The sequence below is a fragment of the Neomonachus schauinslandi genome, chromosome 13 (genome assembly GCF_002201575.2).
Source record: "Neomonachus schauinslandi chromosome 13, ASM220157v2, whole genome shotgun sequence".
In the NCBI taxonomy this organism is placed as follows: domain Eukaryota; kingdom Metazoa; phylum Chordata; class Mammalia; order Carnivora; family Phocidae; genus Neomonachus; species Neomonachus schauinslandi.
Window position 1 is genome coordinate 89,597,212 of NC_058415.1, and position 15,252 is coordinate 89,612,463.

At 50.0% G+C, this 15,252-nt stretch overlaps 1 protein-coding gene across 1 annotated transcript in view; it reads left to right on the forward strand.

Moving 5' to 3' along the window:
- CFAP77 (cilia and flagella associated protein 77) overlaps positions 1 to 15,252 on the forward strand; it is a 141,119-nt gene that overhangs the window by 24,334 nt on the left and 101,533 nt on the right. The gene's annotated exons all lie outside the window — the stretch shown is intronic.

Sequence of the window (15,252 nt, forward strand, 5' to 3'; positions counted from 1 at the left end):
ACCCTCACCACCGTCACCATCATCATCACCATTATCACCCTCATCATCACCATCACCCTCACCATTGTCATCACCCTCACCACCATCATCATCACCACCACCATCACCACCACCATCATCATCACCACCACCATCACCATCACCCTCACCCTCACCATCATCACCATTTTCAGCAGGAGCAATAATAGTAACAGCAACCCACATTTACTGAGTCCTTTCTAGGAGCTAGGCACCAGTTTTAACATGCATTCTCTCATAAAATCCTCACAGTAAGCCCTCAAGGGTAGGTACTATTGTTATTCCCATTTTCCAGGTGAGGAAACTGAGGCTCACACTGCTAGTGAGTGGTGAAGCCAAGATCTGAACCTCAGCTGGGCTGACGCCAAAGCCTCAGTTGGGCGGATGCCATTGATGAGCTATTGACAATGATGATTAGCAACTAGTAACACTTGAGAGTTTACAAAATACTGTTGCACTCATCATTTGCTACCACCCCTGTGAGGCCAGCATTAATTACTGCTGTCATTTGATAATCAAGGAACCAGAGGCTCCGGAGAGGTGAAGGCACTTTAAGATCCCACACATGGCAGGTGGTGGAGGGGTTCTTGAACCCAGGTCTTGAACCCTGCGGGCTGTGTGGGCTGCCCTATTTTACATAAACACCTTCTGGGGCCTGGGCTGTTCTTCAGCAAAAATCTCCCATATATGGCACTTTCTGATGCAACCTGTGTGTGTTCCCAAAATAGCTGTTGAGTGACAGTCCAGTCTCCTTGATTTGAAGCTTGCAAAGACCACCATATTCAGTACCACCAGTCTTCCCTTACTGAGCCCCGCATCCGCAATATCAGGGTTGGTGGGACCGCCCCCTCTTTGTTTTCAAAGTGAAGTGTGGAGAAGCATACCCCATAAATCTGCCATTTGCATATGTTTCTTTGGGAGTAGGGGAGAAAGGAGGCTTGGGGCCAGATTTTCCTCATGCAAGTCTACTCATTATTTACGCAGACAAGGAGATATTTCAGTAAAACTGCAGTCTACTCTGAGTGACAAGGTATCTTTCTGCAGTGCAAGGTTCAGGGAAATTGTAGTGAAGTTGACAGCTTTTTAATGTACAGTTGCTATTCCACTGAAATACGGCATGTTTTTATTTTGGAAGTACAAGATGACCTGTTTATTAGCTGTGATTCAAACTGAGTGTACATGCTTGGAAACACAAAGGCAGAAGAACAGCTTATTTCTTCTGGGGGGTCACGGATGCTCCCTCCCCCTCCCCCCACCGCATTTAAGAAAACATTGAACACACCGAGTGTTCGCAATTGCAGTGGACGTATTTTCCTTGAAATGACAGCCTACCTTAGAATCGCAGGAAGAAGTTGCCAATTGCTTTAATCATCCTCCTCTGGGTAACCGGGACGTGCTTAGATTCCTCTGTGGGGGGAGGCAGAGTGAGCAGTGAGATCTGGGGAGACACACAACCTGGGTGTTCGACGCGGAAACCTGCTCTTTTTCTTCAGGGGCACAGCTTGGGGGTGGTGTGGCTGGACTTTTGCTTCTCCAAGTGTGGCTGATGGACCAGCAGCATTTGCATCCCTGGGTGCTTATTGGAAATGCAGAATCTGAGCTCCCAGCCCACAACCTACCGCACCAGAACATCCATTTTAACAAGGTCCCAGGTGATCTGCGTGCACCTTCCAGGTAGAGAAGGGATGGCCCAGAGTACCCAGCAGCCTTTGCCCAGATTAGGTGAAGCTCAGTTGCTGGTGTCATTCACTTATTCAGCACATATTTATTTGGGGTCCTCTATGCACCAGGAGCCAACTTAGGTACTAGGAACACAGGGAATAAGACAGAAAAAGACCCCTCTCTCCCTCCGGGAGCTTGCAAACCAGTAGGGGGAGCCGGACGGGGAACAAGGAATTACAGGTGAGCTGGATTACAAAATCACCGTCACCTGGACAGGATGGCATTTGCATCTCTGTGGGACTGAAAGTGGCAAAAGCTAAACAAATGAGAAAAAACACATCTGTGTTATAGTCTGTGCTCCAACGTTTTACACATTCTCATAAACCTTGTCAGTTACCCTGTGCTTGGATTTTTTTTTTCCCATAACCATTTAAAGTGCATGTGTCAGTTGCAGCTAGAGTATTGACATTGTTGCGAAACCACCACCTCTCCAGTTTCCGAAGGTTTTCATCACCCCAGAGAAATACCCCATACCCATCAAATGATCAGCCTCTACTCCCTTCTCCAGCAGCTCCACTTTCCATCTGTGGATCTGCCCATTCTGGGCCTCTCACATAAAAGGAATCCTATAATATGTGACCTTTGGTATCTGGCTTCTTTTGCTTAGCATAATATTTTCCAGGTTCATCCGTATCATAGCATAGATCAGCACTTCATTCCTTTTTGTGGCGGAATATTGTTCCATTGTACAGATTGCACAATTGACTTATCCACTCATTTGTTGATGGATATTCATGCTCTTTAAAAAGAAATCTCTCCATTTAAAATAGGCCTGTGTTGAGGTACCTGGGTGGCCGGTGAAGCATCTGGCTCTTGGTTTCAGCTCGGGTCATGATCTTGAGGTCGTGAGATCGAGCCCCATGTCCGGCTCTGCGCTCAGCATGGAGTCAGCTTGGGAATCTTTCTCCCTCTCCCTCTGCCCTTCCCTCTCCCCGCCACTCCCCTGCTCATGCTCTCACGCATGCTCTCTCTCTTTCTCTAGCTCCCAAAATAAATAAAATCTTTAAAAAAAATAAATAAAATGGGCCTGTGCCCATTTTATGCAAAATAGACCTTCATGAAGCAACAGTGCTCATTTTGGATTATTACATTATCAACTGTCAGTTGTTACTTATATTGGTCTGTAAGGCTCACGTCAGAGCGTTTCCCTGAAAACAGGACTCTGGGTTACATGCACGGGCTCTTGGACACACACTTGTGTGGTAGATCCTGGCACTTGAAAAATCACTTGTTTGGGTTTGCAAAGCATAAATCTTATGCCTGCCACACTGCATGAAATCAGTGGTAGTTCTGGGCCATCCCATTTTATTCAAGCAACCACTGAGCTCATACAACAGCCTTTTTTGAGGTTGAGCTCTGCTCTGGGCCCTGAATAGATGGCCATGGCCCTCTGGCTCCACTGGTCAAACACCTGGCCGCTCCCATAATGAGAGCCGAGCCGCCACCAGGCTGAAGGGCTTCAGCTGGTCCCTCCCTGGGTTCTGAAGATCCCTCTCCCATTTCCTACGGAGAAGCGGCCTTGCAGCTCTGAGGGAAATCAGCTTGAAAATGAAAGCCCTGAGCATAAGCAGAATCAATGGAAGAAGTTATTTGTGAGGCTAAGGCGCTCAGATGGAGCTTTCCAGCCAAGTAAACCGAGAGCCACCTGCAGCATTGCCAGGGAGACAAATGCCACATCTGGAAAGATATCTGCATAATCCACAGCTTGTCATTTGGGCAGGAAGTATTCTCTCTCCTTTGAGAATCTGCCTAATTATGGGTTGGATATGTGCCAGGAGAGAGGACCGAGAGAGAAACGAAGCAGCACGCACACAGCCAAGCCATCGTGTGTCCTCCCAGGTCGTGGGCCACCACCCGGGGGCCACCGTGTCAGGAGGCGCCCGTGAGCAGATCAAGGGAGCCAGCCAAGGCAAGGCGGGAAGGTGATCTGAGCCCCGCGGGCTGGTCTGCAGAGTCTTGGCTGTGGTCTCCTGAAATGCTGCAGTGTCTGGACCCTTCGTGAGATGTGTTGCCAAGTCATTGGTAAAACATTGACTTTTGCAGGTTATTGCGTTTTTTGGTCCTTCTTTAAAATTTTTAAGAATTGTGGGGAGATGCACATAACATTTGCCATCTTAACCATTTTTAAGCGTATTAAATACATTCACTTCGTGCAACCATCACCACTATCCCATTTCCAGAACGTGTTCATCTCCCCAAACTGAAAGTGTCCCCAGTAAACACGGACTCCTTACTCCCCACTTCCCAGCTCCGGGCACCCACCACTCTCCTTTCTGTCTTCATGAATCTGACGACTCTAGGGACCTCATATAAGTAGAATCGTACAGAATCTGTCCTTCTGTGTCCGGCTTATCTCAGCATGATGTCCTCCAGGTTCATCCGTGTTGTAGCATGAATTAGAATCTCCTTCGCTTCGTTGTGTGTAAAGACCACATTTTGCCTGTCCATTCATTGGCTGATGGACACTTGGTTGCTTCCAGCTTTTGGCCCTTGTGAATAGTGTTGCTGAGAACATGGGTGCAGGTTACCGATTTTTATTTTCTTTTTTATTTTTTTAAAGATTTTATTTATTTATTTGAGAGAGAGAATGAGAGAGAGCATGAGATGGGGGAGGGTAAGAGGGAGAAGCAGACTCCCTGCTGAGCAGGGAGCCCCATGCGGGACTCGATTCCGGGACTCCAGGATCATGACCTGAGCCGAAGGCAGTCGCTTAACCAACTGAGCCACCCAGGCGCCCCAGTTACTGACTTTTAAAGAGCAAATAGAGCATTTCTCTAGCCTTGGTCTTTAATGGATGCGTTAGGGAGGAGGCCTTGGGCTCCGCTCTGCACCGTCTGAGTACAGCCTGCAGGGAGAAGCAGACAGCGGCGGCTCTTACACAGTCGGGCTACTTATGAAGGACCATTCTGATTTAACTGTCCTATAAATGATCGTGGGGGAGCTTTCCTCCCGGGCACTGTGAGCACACATGAACTTGACCTATCAGATAGTTCACAATGGGAAAAGGTTGAGAAGAACCTCCTTAAAAGCTAGGAAATTAAAGAGTCAGCTCTGACCTAGAGCCCAAGGCTGCTGCCCTGGGCCCTGGACCTTCGAGTCCGCCAGGTGTGGGTGGTTCTTACTTTCATTTTTGCCGTAGAGACACCAGCTCTAAGGAAGTTAGACCAGACATCTCCGTGCTTCTCCCACTTCACTTCGCGACCCCAGGGAGCCTGTCAAAAGTGTGGCTCCTGGGGCCCCCCATCTGAAAAGTCTGAGTCAGGAGGGGGCCAAGGAATCTGCATTTCAGTGATTCCTACGTGGGCCACAGCGAAAGGCACCCAGCGGTGCAGCCGTGCTGATATTTGAGGAGGTAGAACTGGATGCTGGCTCTCCTCCTCCCAGATGTCCTGTCTTTGTGGGGTGACATGCCAGAGATGGGCTGAACACAAGGAGATATGTCAGAGGCAGTCAACTCCTTACCAGCACCGCTGGGGGCAGGGAGGCAGGTGCTCACCTTGATTTCAGAATGAATAAGCCCTCCCCCTCTTTTGTTCATTCCCGGGTTCTTTCCTTTCTCTGGTGCCTCTTGCATTGAAAGCTTGAATGATAAGGGGATCATCCCCATGGTCACCGTGGCTCAGCCTCCTAAACTTGCCTTGGAGGGGCCTTCCCCGCAGGGGACACGTGAGCGTGGCCGTTTCCTTCTTTTCTCTTACAGTTAGACACAGAATTGCACCACGAAGACTACACTGTGGTTTCCTGAGGGCTCTGCTCAGTGGTGGAAAGCACACAGTGACGTCAGCTCACCCAGGTTAAACCTCCCGGCAGCCTCACGAGAGAGGAACTCATTCTCCCACTTTACAGAGGAGAAAACTGAGGCTTGGGGAGGTGAGGCGACGAGCCCCCCAAAGTCTCAGACTTGGTGACGTGGGAACACCAGGATTCAAACCTGAGTCGGCCTCTCCAGAATCCACACTCTGCTGCGGATTCTGCATTTTTGCGTTTTTCCCTCTTAAAATCAACTAACTAATGAGTCAAACCTGACGTGGGATGCTGCTGGAGGTCGCACACCTCCATCTGTCAATTAGCACCTGCCTCTTCTTGAGGATGCAGAGAATGAACTAGGTCAAATTAATTGATCATGTTCTATTTCAGGGGACCCCTCCGAAGGAAAAAAAAAGCCATATTATTCTAATTCTAATTCATTTCAAGCCTAGCAAATAATTGAAAGCAGGTCTCGGAGAAGGGTAAAGCCGTTCACCCCGCAAAGCTGCAAAGGGGCTTCGACTCCACCCTCCGCTTGGACTGATCCTCCTCCTGCCACCCAAAGCGTGTGGCTTCTCCTCTCTGTTGCCCCGCAAAGCAGGTGCAGGCATGGCCCCGGTCCCCACAGACTCCCTCGCCGGCCACACCCAGCATGCTCTCTCCCTGCGTGTTCCAACTCACACTCCCCTTAAATGCACTACGCTGCTGACAGCAAACACGGGGACCTCAAACGCCCAGCACAGTGTATATGTGTTGCAAGAGTGGATTTCTAGGATGCCAGAAAGTAGAACACGCTGGAAAATTGGTCTGATTAAAGAATCAGCCTGCTACTTGCATTCTGTACCCAGTCCTCGAATATTTCTTAATAAAACCACCCCACGTTCAAAGGCTATCTGCTGAAGGGAAAGAGCTACTTAGGAGCGCAGTTTACACGGCAGCAGGATTATTTGTTTTCCAGCGAGCCACTGTACTATGCAGTTAGGGGCTGCCAGGGGAGGTGGCCATTGTTAATGTGGTGACACCGTTATGTGCTTTGTTTGGGAGTGTGGCTTAATTAGACGGCAACTTGGAGGCGCTAGCTGTTTGCAAGGTAACACTGGTCTCCCAGGTGGAGGGCTAATTTAGCTTTTTAGTTTAATTCAAAAAGGAGGAGAGAGAAAAAGCTGAGATTTTAGTAGATCAAGAACACACACACAAAACGCGTGCGCAAATATTATACCTACATCGCAAAACTTTGGTTGCATGACCCTGGGAAGATGGAGTAAGGGGGGAACAGAATGCCTCCTGCATTCGTTTGGTCAATGCAACACTTCATTTCTCGGGGCTTTCTCTCCAACAAGCGCTGCATCGGGCAGTACAATGTAGTGTTTACGGCACAGCCTTGACGCACACAGACAGACAGACCTGGTTTGCAAGCCCAGCCCCACCGCTTGGAACTGTCTGATGTTGGCAGGTGTTAGTCATTCAACCCCTCTGAGCCTCCATGTTTGTGGTAAAACCGGAGAGTAATACCTACCTCCTGGGGTTGTGGGGGAGCTCAGTCAGGACATGGCAGAGTTCTTGGAGCATGATCAGTGCTCCGTGAGGGAGGCAGGGGAACAGGGATGAAGGAAGGAGCCCGGGCCCTGCCTCTGGGCCAATGGAAAGACAGACCCATCTGCCTCCTGCCAAGATGGTGGGAAAAGCCCAACAATGGACAGGACCAGGACAGAGCGGCTGGAGGAGAGGAAGTCCCAGAAAGCTGTACAGAGGGGGCCAGTCTGGAGGTTGGCTTTGGATTTTTTCCCCCTTTACTGTTTTTTAATGTATGAATTTCATACAATAAAAACGCGCTCATCTTATGCACACAGTTTGGCGAATTTTGGTAGTTGTGTGCAATCACGTAACTTACCACTGTCAAGATCTAAAGCAGGTTCCTTGCCCTAAAAAGCTTCCCTGAGCCCCTTTGCGCTTGGTGTCCTTTTGCAATCCTGGCCCCAGGCAAGCACAAATTGCTGTCACTGCAGTTTGCCTTCTGGAATTTTGTATAACAGAGCCATACAGCTCACAGTCTTGTATGTTTGACTTTTTTCATCAGCCCAACGCGTCTGAGATTCACGTGAGCTGCGGCGTGTGTCGGTACTTCGTTGTTTCTTATTGCCAAGTACATTTCCATGGTATGGATGGACCACACTTTGTTGATCCATCCACCCGTTGATGGACACTGGGTTGCTTCCAGTTTGGGGCTACTGTAAAAAATACGCTATGAACGTCCACATGCACGTTTTTGTCTGGGTGTGTATTTTCATTTCTTTTGGGTAAACCTCTAGGAGTGGGATGTCTGGGTTACCTAATAGATGTGTGTTCACCTTTGTAAGGTTCCACCGTATTGTTTTCCAAAGCAGCCATACCATTTTGCATTCTCACCAATAGTGTATGGGAGCTCCAGTTTGCCCCACGTTCCCACCAACACGTGATATTGTCAGTATTTTTAACTCTGATGCTTGAGTTTGGGAGCGTGATTAAAAGTTTGGCAGGCAAACGAGATGGGGAGTATATTCTAGGTAAAGAAAATAGCAGATGGAGAAGGAGGGAAGCAAGAAGGATACCATGTGTGAGGACAGCAGGTACATCAGTATCGCTGGGGAGGAAAGGGTGTGGTGCAGGAGTGGGCAAGTTTGCAGAGCAGGAGATGACCTCAGGATGAGGTCATGGATGGGCTTAGACTGTGAGTAATAAACACAAGGACCACAACCAGCACCCACTGAATGCTGCATACCAGGTACCAAGCTTCTGTGAGATGGGTCCTCATATTATCCATGCTGCCAAGAAGAAACAGAGGCAGGACTCTTAACAGAGCCAGGAAGGTCCACAGAGCTAGTAGGGGGTAGAGCAGAGATTTGAATTCTGGCCGTCTGGATGCACAGGCCACGTGCTTAAAGGCGCACTGCCCAAATCCTGCTTCTGATCTGACAGGCCATGGGAGGCGTTGAAAGGTTTTAAGTGGGTAAGTGAAATGAATAGAGCTGTTTTTTGCAAGACCACCTGGCTGCAGAGTGATCATAGATTGGAGGGGGTAAGCCCCGGGGGCAGGGAGACCCGGGGGGCTGCCTCGGTCATGCCAGTGAGAGTGAAAGTAGGTCTTAGGTGCGTCAACAGCAGCGGGAAAGCAACAAAGGAACGGACCGGAGGCACCTGACTGAGTGTGGAGGGCGAGGAAAGGAAGCTGAGAATAGATGTCAAGTTTTTGCCTTGGACAACTGAGTCAGTGGAGATGCCACTAACCAAAATAGAAAATTCGAGAATGGGAGTGCGTCTGCAGAAAGATCATGAATTTGCTTTGGACTTGTGTATGTGGACAGTGCGTGTGGCATAACTCATGGTCTTTCGGGGATGGTGGCTTTAACACAGGAAGGGCCTAAAGTCCTGTGATGTTTGGGGATTCATAGTCTGGTGGAGATACGAATTTGTAAGTCTTGTACGGCCGTGTGTGAGTGTGTGTACGAGTCAGGTAAACTGGTGAGTGTGCCTAGTCAGCTACCGAGGATCCACACTGCAACCTCCCTCTGTAGTTCTCCCCTCCCTGTTGCATGACACTCACAAAACCCTTTACCTCTGTCCCCACACCTCCCCCTCCCCCTAAGTCCTGGGACACTATTGTTTGCTCCAGAGGCTAGCAGCAATCGCCTCCTATCTGGCATCTCCCTACCTGCTCCTGTCCCCTCTGCTCTGTTCCCTACACGGAGTTTCTTCCAAAATAAAAAAAAAAAATCTTCCCCAAAGAAGTCAATTCGTGTCAGTCCCCGCTGTCAGCCCATTAGGGCTCCCCTGCCATCTGCAGGGCTGGTCACCAAGGGTATGTTCGCTGCTCCAACTCAGTGTGAGCTTGCAGGGAAGGGACCATGGGAGAGAGAACATTCTGGCCCTTCATGCCTTGACAAGAGCACCAGCATTGCCTCTTTGGGAGCCTAAGGGGAAATGGAGTGAGCCAAGTGGTGTGGGTTTGGGCACTGAAGTTATGAATGCCCGTTCCCCACCACCCTCCTCTGCAGAGAGCACCTGCGCTCAGTTCTGGTCGCCTGGGGTACGGTGGGTATGAAGAGACCAGGGAGAGCTTGGTAAGCAGTCCAGAAACCACGAGAGGACCAGCTGAAGAAGTTCATGGTGCGTGCTCAGTCGGCCTGAACCACTTGGCTCTTCTTTTGCCAAGTATCGTGGCTGTCAGGCTGGAGGAAACTGGGCCACTGGTGTGACATGGAGGCTGGACCCTCTCCTGTGTGCCCTCAGAGAGACGCGGCTTCCTTCTCTGGAAGAGGAAGGGAGTAACTCAGTGAATCCTACAGTCCTTCCCCAACCTAACATTCACCTGGTTTTAAAAAGCCAATGTGTGATTCGTGTCTCTTTAAGAAGAACATGTATCTCATGGTGGCTAAAAGTGAAGCTGAAAGATTCATTTTTTTTTTTTTAAATAATGAACATTTTCAATGAAAAGAGCTTTAGTCTGGGCCAGGAGCGCCAGATGATGGTCTTTTACTCTGTTTCTTGCTGTCCACTTTTTTTTTTTTTAAAGATTTTATTTATTTACTTAGAGAAAGCATGAGCAGGGGCAGAGGGAGAGAGAAAGGGAGAAGCAGATTCCCCGCTGAGCAGGGAGCCCAATGCGGGGCTCGATCCCAGGACCCTGGGGTCATGACCTGAGCCGAAGGCAGACGCTTAACCGACTGAGCCACCCAGGAGGCCCTCTTGCTGTCCACTTTTGTAGCAATTCCTGGATTCTGGGGCTAGATTCCGAAAGCCTGGTCATAGTGGATGTTTTCCCCTTCGGCTATCTTTTGGTCTCTCACTTCTGAGTATCTAAGAACCATTTGCTTTTCCAATTTATAACATTTCTTTTTGGAATGTTGTCTCTTACTGATTCAGAGAAAGGAGGACATTTGTTTTAATAGATTTGAATTTTATCAGCCTGTGTATTTGCACCGAAGCATAATAATAATAAATTATGGTCCTAATAAGTAGGCTGCCCAGAAGGATGATGGTAGTACCCCGAATAATTGATGTACATTCTCTGGGATTTAGGGGTATCATAATTTATCGGGGTTCATGTTTTTCTATCCAATTTGAGGAAAGGCAGCTGTGTTTTGTAAGCAATAAACTCTGCCATTGTATTTCTTGGCCACACAGAGAAAAGCATTCTTATTACTTTCTGCCTGTTTCCCAGTCATTCCTGCAGTATCTAGTAGCCTCTTTATGGGAAAGAGTTTATCAATATTTCAATTATAAACTCCGATTTTCAGGAGGTTTGTGACTCACCTGCTTAAGAATTGGATCAGGTGGAAAACACAGTAAATAGCTAGGCATCCCAGGGACCTGCATGCTTTTCCAAAATATTGAACAACCAGAGCAAGTAAGTTCAGTTTCTTTCAACGTTTAGTGTGAATCTTTGGTTTTTCTACACCACAGGCATAAAATGAAATTAAGCCTCTTTTTTCCATCAGAAGTGTTCGGATGTTACTGGGGTTCCTGCCTGATGATGGAATCAGTGTCTCCACATATGAAAGATACATTCCGGAGAAACCGACCACGAGTCCCTTTTCTTACCAATTGAGTGATGATTGGTTACAATGCCTTTTTACACTGTGTGGTGAGTCTTTTTCTAGAAGTAGAGACTCTTCAGGAACACAAATAGGCACTCTTAATTATGGGACTGGTATACCGGCTTTTAAGAGAGTAGATATACTCCTAAGTGTAGCCAAAGGCCAGCAGCATCCTCACTTCTGAGCCAACGAGGCTGGGCCAGCCATCACGTGGTCCAGCCCACAGAGACCCCACGCCAGGCACTCCCAGGACCAAGGGTAATCTGTTGACCTCACACAACCCTGACTCGGGCCAGCTCTTCCCACCCAAGCCACATGCCAAGGCCCTTCCTTCAAAGTCCCCCTGAGCCAGAGGTGCTTGATCACTCAGAGCATCCCAGAGCCACTCGGAGTGAGGGCACACAAAATGTCATGACCTCATGCAAATTATCCCCTGGTTACAGCCCTGGATAGATTTTGTTTCATTGGGTTGGCCTTTAAAAGAGAAGCCAATAAATTAGCCTGCAGGAATAACTCTAGCCCGTAGCAAAGCTCAGCAGTATCTCCTGCAGGAGCAGGTGGCCTCTTCTGTCCTGGCAGATTCTCTCTGGACTGTTCTTAGGGTTTGTTAGGGGTAGATGGAGTCATTCCTGACAACATCGCTGCAGCAGAGCCCACCAGTACTTTGCTATGCATGGGGTTCTCACATTAAAAACAAAAGGAACCCCCCCAATCTCTCTCCACTCAGCCCCCAATAGCACACATTGTCAAGGAAAAGCAGGACATCCTAACTTTAGGGTTTGGGGAGGACATGCAGTGTGGCGGCTAGAACACCGGAGTTCTCATCCCGCCTCAGCACACAACCTATTGGCTGTGTGACCCGGGGCAAGTTACCTAACTGCTCTTAGCTTTCCCATCTGTGAAATGCGGATAATCACACATACCTGCCAGTGTTGCTGTGAGGACCGAATGGCAAAGTGTGAGTGCTGTGCCTGGCATTCGGTCATTCATTTTATGAAGCACCTACTATGTGTCAGGTGCTGCCCTAGGCTCTAGGGAAATAGTCATGGATGAGACAGATAGATACGGTGCCCCTCTCACGCTTATGTTTTTTATTGTTGTTTTGTTTTGTTAAAGATTTTATTTTTAAGCAATCTCTACCCCCGACGCGTGACTCGAACTCACAACCTCGAGATCAGGAGTCGCACGCTCCTCTGACTGAGCCAGCCGGGCGCCCCTCTCATGCTTCTGTTCTAATGGGAGGAAACAGACAATATATGAGTAACTAAAAAAATAGCATTTCTTGTGAGAGACAGCTGGGCAGGGGTTAGCGAAGGCTGCTCTGAGCTGGTGGCTGAGGGGGGACCCATCCACAGTAGCTGTTGCTGTCCTTCCTTCAAGACCCATTTCAGGGGTGCTTGGGTGGCTCAGGCGGTTGAGCGTCTGCCTTCGGCTCAGGTTGTGATCTCAGGGTCCTGGGATCGAGCTCCGCATCCAGCTCCCTGTTCAGTAGGGAGTCTGCTTCTCCCTCTGCCTGCCGCTCCCCCTGCTTGTGCTCTCTCGCTTGAGCTCTCTCTCTCTCTCAAATAAATAAATAAAATCTTTAAAAAAAAAAATCCCATTTCAAAGGGCACCTCCTCCTTTGAGGGGCAGTGGGGACTGACTCCCATCCTGATGTCTCCTTCCCTCCGTCCTCCGTATGCCTATTTCCTGCCATGCCCCATCCTCAGCCAGCCCCACGTCTCTCCATCCGTGCTGATGGACTAGAACACAGACACAAAGTCTAACTGAGACTTCCAGAGGGGCACCCTTCATGGTGACTGTGCTGGGCTCACTGGGCCTTGAGTCTTTCTTCTTCCTCTGGTCTTTGTGGAACAAGAGCAGGTGAAAGAAACCATTCAGTCTGGGGGATGATGGAAGAGGCCTCTCATCCACCTGGAGGACGCACTGTCTCACACCCTTGGGTGTCCCCTCTGTGAAAGCCACGAGGGCAATCCCTCTGTGTCCTGGAGCCATGCGGGCCCCTGAAACAGTGGCCCCTGAAGGTGAGGAGGGTGGGGATGCTGAGGCCCGAGCTGCCCCGTGGCAGAGCCCCCCGGCCCGTGCGGTCCTGGGCAGCCCGCGCCCACGCATGCCCACAGCTGCCCCAGAGCCCCGCTGACTGACAGGAGGCTGCATCTTATAGAGGGAAAAAAAAAAGGATTAAAATCAAGATTTTGCTATTATTTTCCTCTGATAAAAGTGCAGCGAGGAATGGCTCAATTGTGTCACCGCCTCGTTCTTCATTTTGTGTTTTTCTTTCATGCTTCAATATCTTCCTCCCGCTGCTCATGTCTCCTTTCTCTCTCCTCGCTTTGATCTATTCGTTTTCCCCAGAAATGGGGTTTATAAATCACTGTAATGCAGCCTTGGGAAAGATGGTGCTTAGTGCAGGGAGAAATACATCGCTACTAACAGCCCCGGCAGGGAGACAAACCCTCGGCTTGTTGCTGGGTCCTGGCGACGGGTTACTGATGGTATTTGCTTTTTATGTCTGCGCACCTGCCGTCGGGGCAGGGCCGCGGGGAGCGTTCCGCACGCCACCTTTGTAATATTTCAAGCCTCCTCCGGCAGTCGAAAACAAACTGCTCCTGCTTGCTCAGGGAAGCAGAGAGAGGGCGGGAAGGAAAGCGGACACGCAGGAGAGGAGCATAAAGGAGTGCACGTGTTTTCCTTTGGATTCTGCCCCGGATCAACCCGGCTCTTTTTTTTTTTTTTAAGATTTTATTTATTTATTTATTCGATGGAGGGAGAGACAGCGAGAGAGGGAACACAAGCAGGGGGAGTGGGAGAGGGAGAAGCAGGCTCCCCGCGGAGCAGGGAGCCCGATGCGGGGCTCGATCCCAGGACCCCGGGATCATGACCTGAGCCGAAGGCAGCCGCTTAACGACTGAGCCACCCAGGCGCCCCAACCCGGCTCTTAAAACACCTGTCTCCCCGTCCTTAGACCAGCCTGCGCGGCCGCCTTAATGAAACCGGCATCCCGGGGCGGTGGGCCCAACTCTCTCCGGCACAGTTAGGAGTCTAAGGGCCTGGATCCCTTCTTTGCGAAGGCCCGGGGCCTCCCTGCTCGTGTTTTATGGTCCCATTTTCTCTGCAGCTCAGAGCAGAGAAGCGTCGGGCGTGAGGCGTGGGTTTCCTCCCGACTCCGAGCGGCCTCGCTGTGTGTGCGAGATCCAGGACACCACCACGAAAACCCTGGCAGGCCTTAAATCAGAACATAAAGACAGATCCCGTTACCCTGGCGCAGGGCGTGCGGCCGGCCTGAGTCCCACAGAGGGCCTGCTTGGCACCACGGTGACAGGCTCAGGGACTGATGACCTCCTCCACCCCCGCGTGCCTGCCCAGGGGGCAGGGAAGCCTCGGCTGGTGCCCCCCTCCTTCCTTCCTCCACACCAGGCTTCTGGATGCCACCCATGGAGGCAAAGTAGGAATCCTAACAACGATCTTTCCTCAGCACGAGAACATGTTTATTTCCTTTCACGGGTCAGGTCTCCACAGGACAGTGTGAAGCAGGGAACAGGCACCGTGTAGACCAGTGCTGTGCGGCGGAAACTTCTGTGGTGACGGGGGCCTTCTGTCTCCGCTCTGCCCACCCGCATGGGCAATCCTGGGCACTTGAGGCCTGGCTAGTGTGACTGAAGACGAAATTTTGAATTATTTTAAACTCGCAAGAGCACTGTGGCTCGTGGATGTCATCCCGGGCAGCACAGACATAGACAGACACTGGACAATTCAGAGGAAGCCTCTGGCTTCTGTCTTTTGTTGTACCTAGCAGCTGCTCTCTCGAGTCGGTGGCTAGCATTGGGGAAATCACAGAGGTGTGTGCGAGGAGATTTGGGTATGGGGGAGAACGATGAAATGACCAAACCCTTTTGAGGTCACACTCTTTCCCCTGAGTTCCACCAGGGGTGAAGACACTCACAGATTCGATAACCGGACCGGATCATGAAAGAATACTTCCCTTGGGGTAGCATGAAAAGAGTCTGGGACACACTGTGGCTTGTGTCTATGGTAGCAGCTCAGTTCACAATCTTGGAATTACCTAATTTAGCCCCTTGCATCTAATCCAGCCTGGATAGGTGGATGGATGGGTGGATGGATGGATAGATGGATGGGAGGGTGGATGGATGGATGGATGGGTGGATGGATGGATGGATGAATGGGTGGGTGG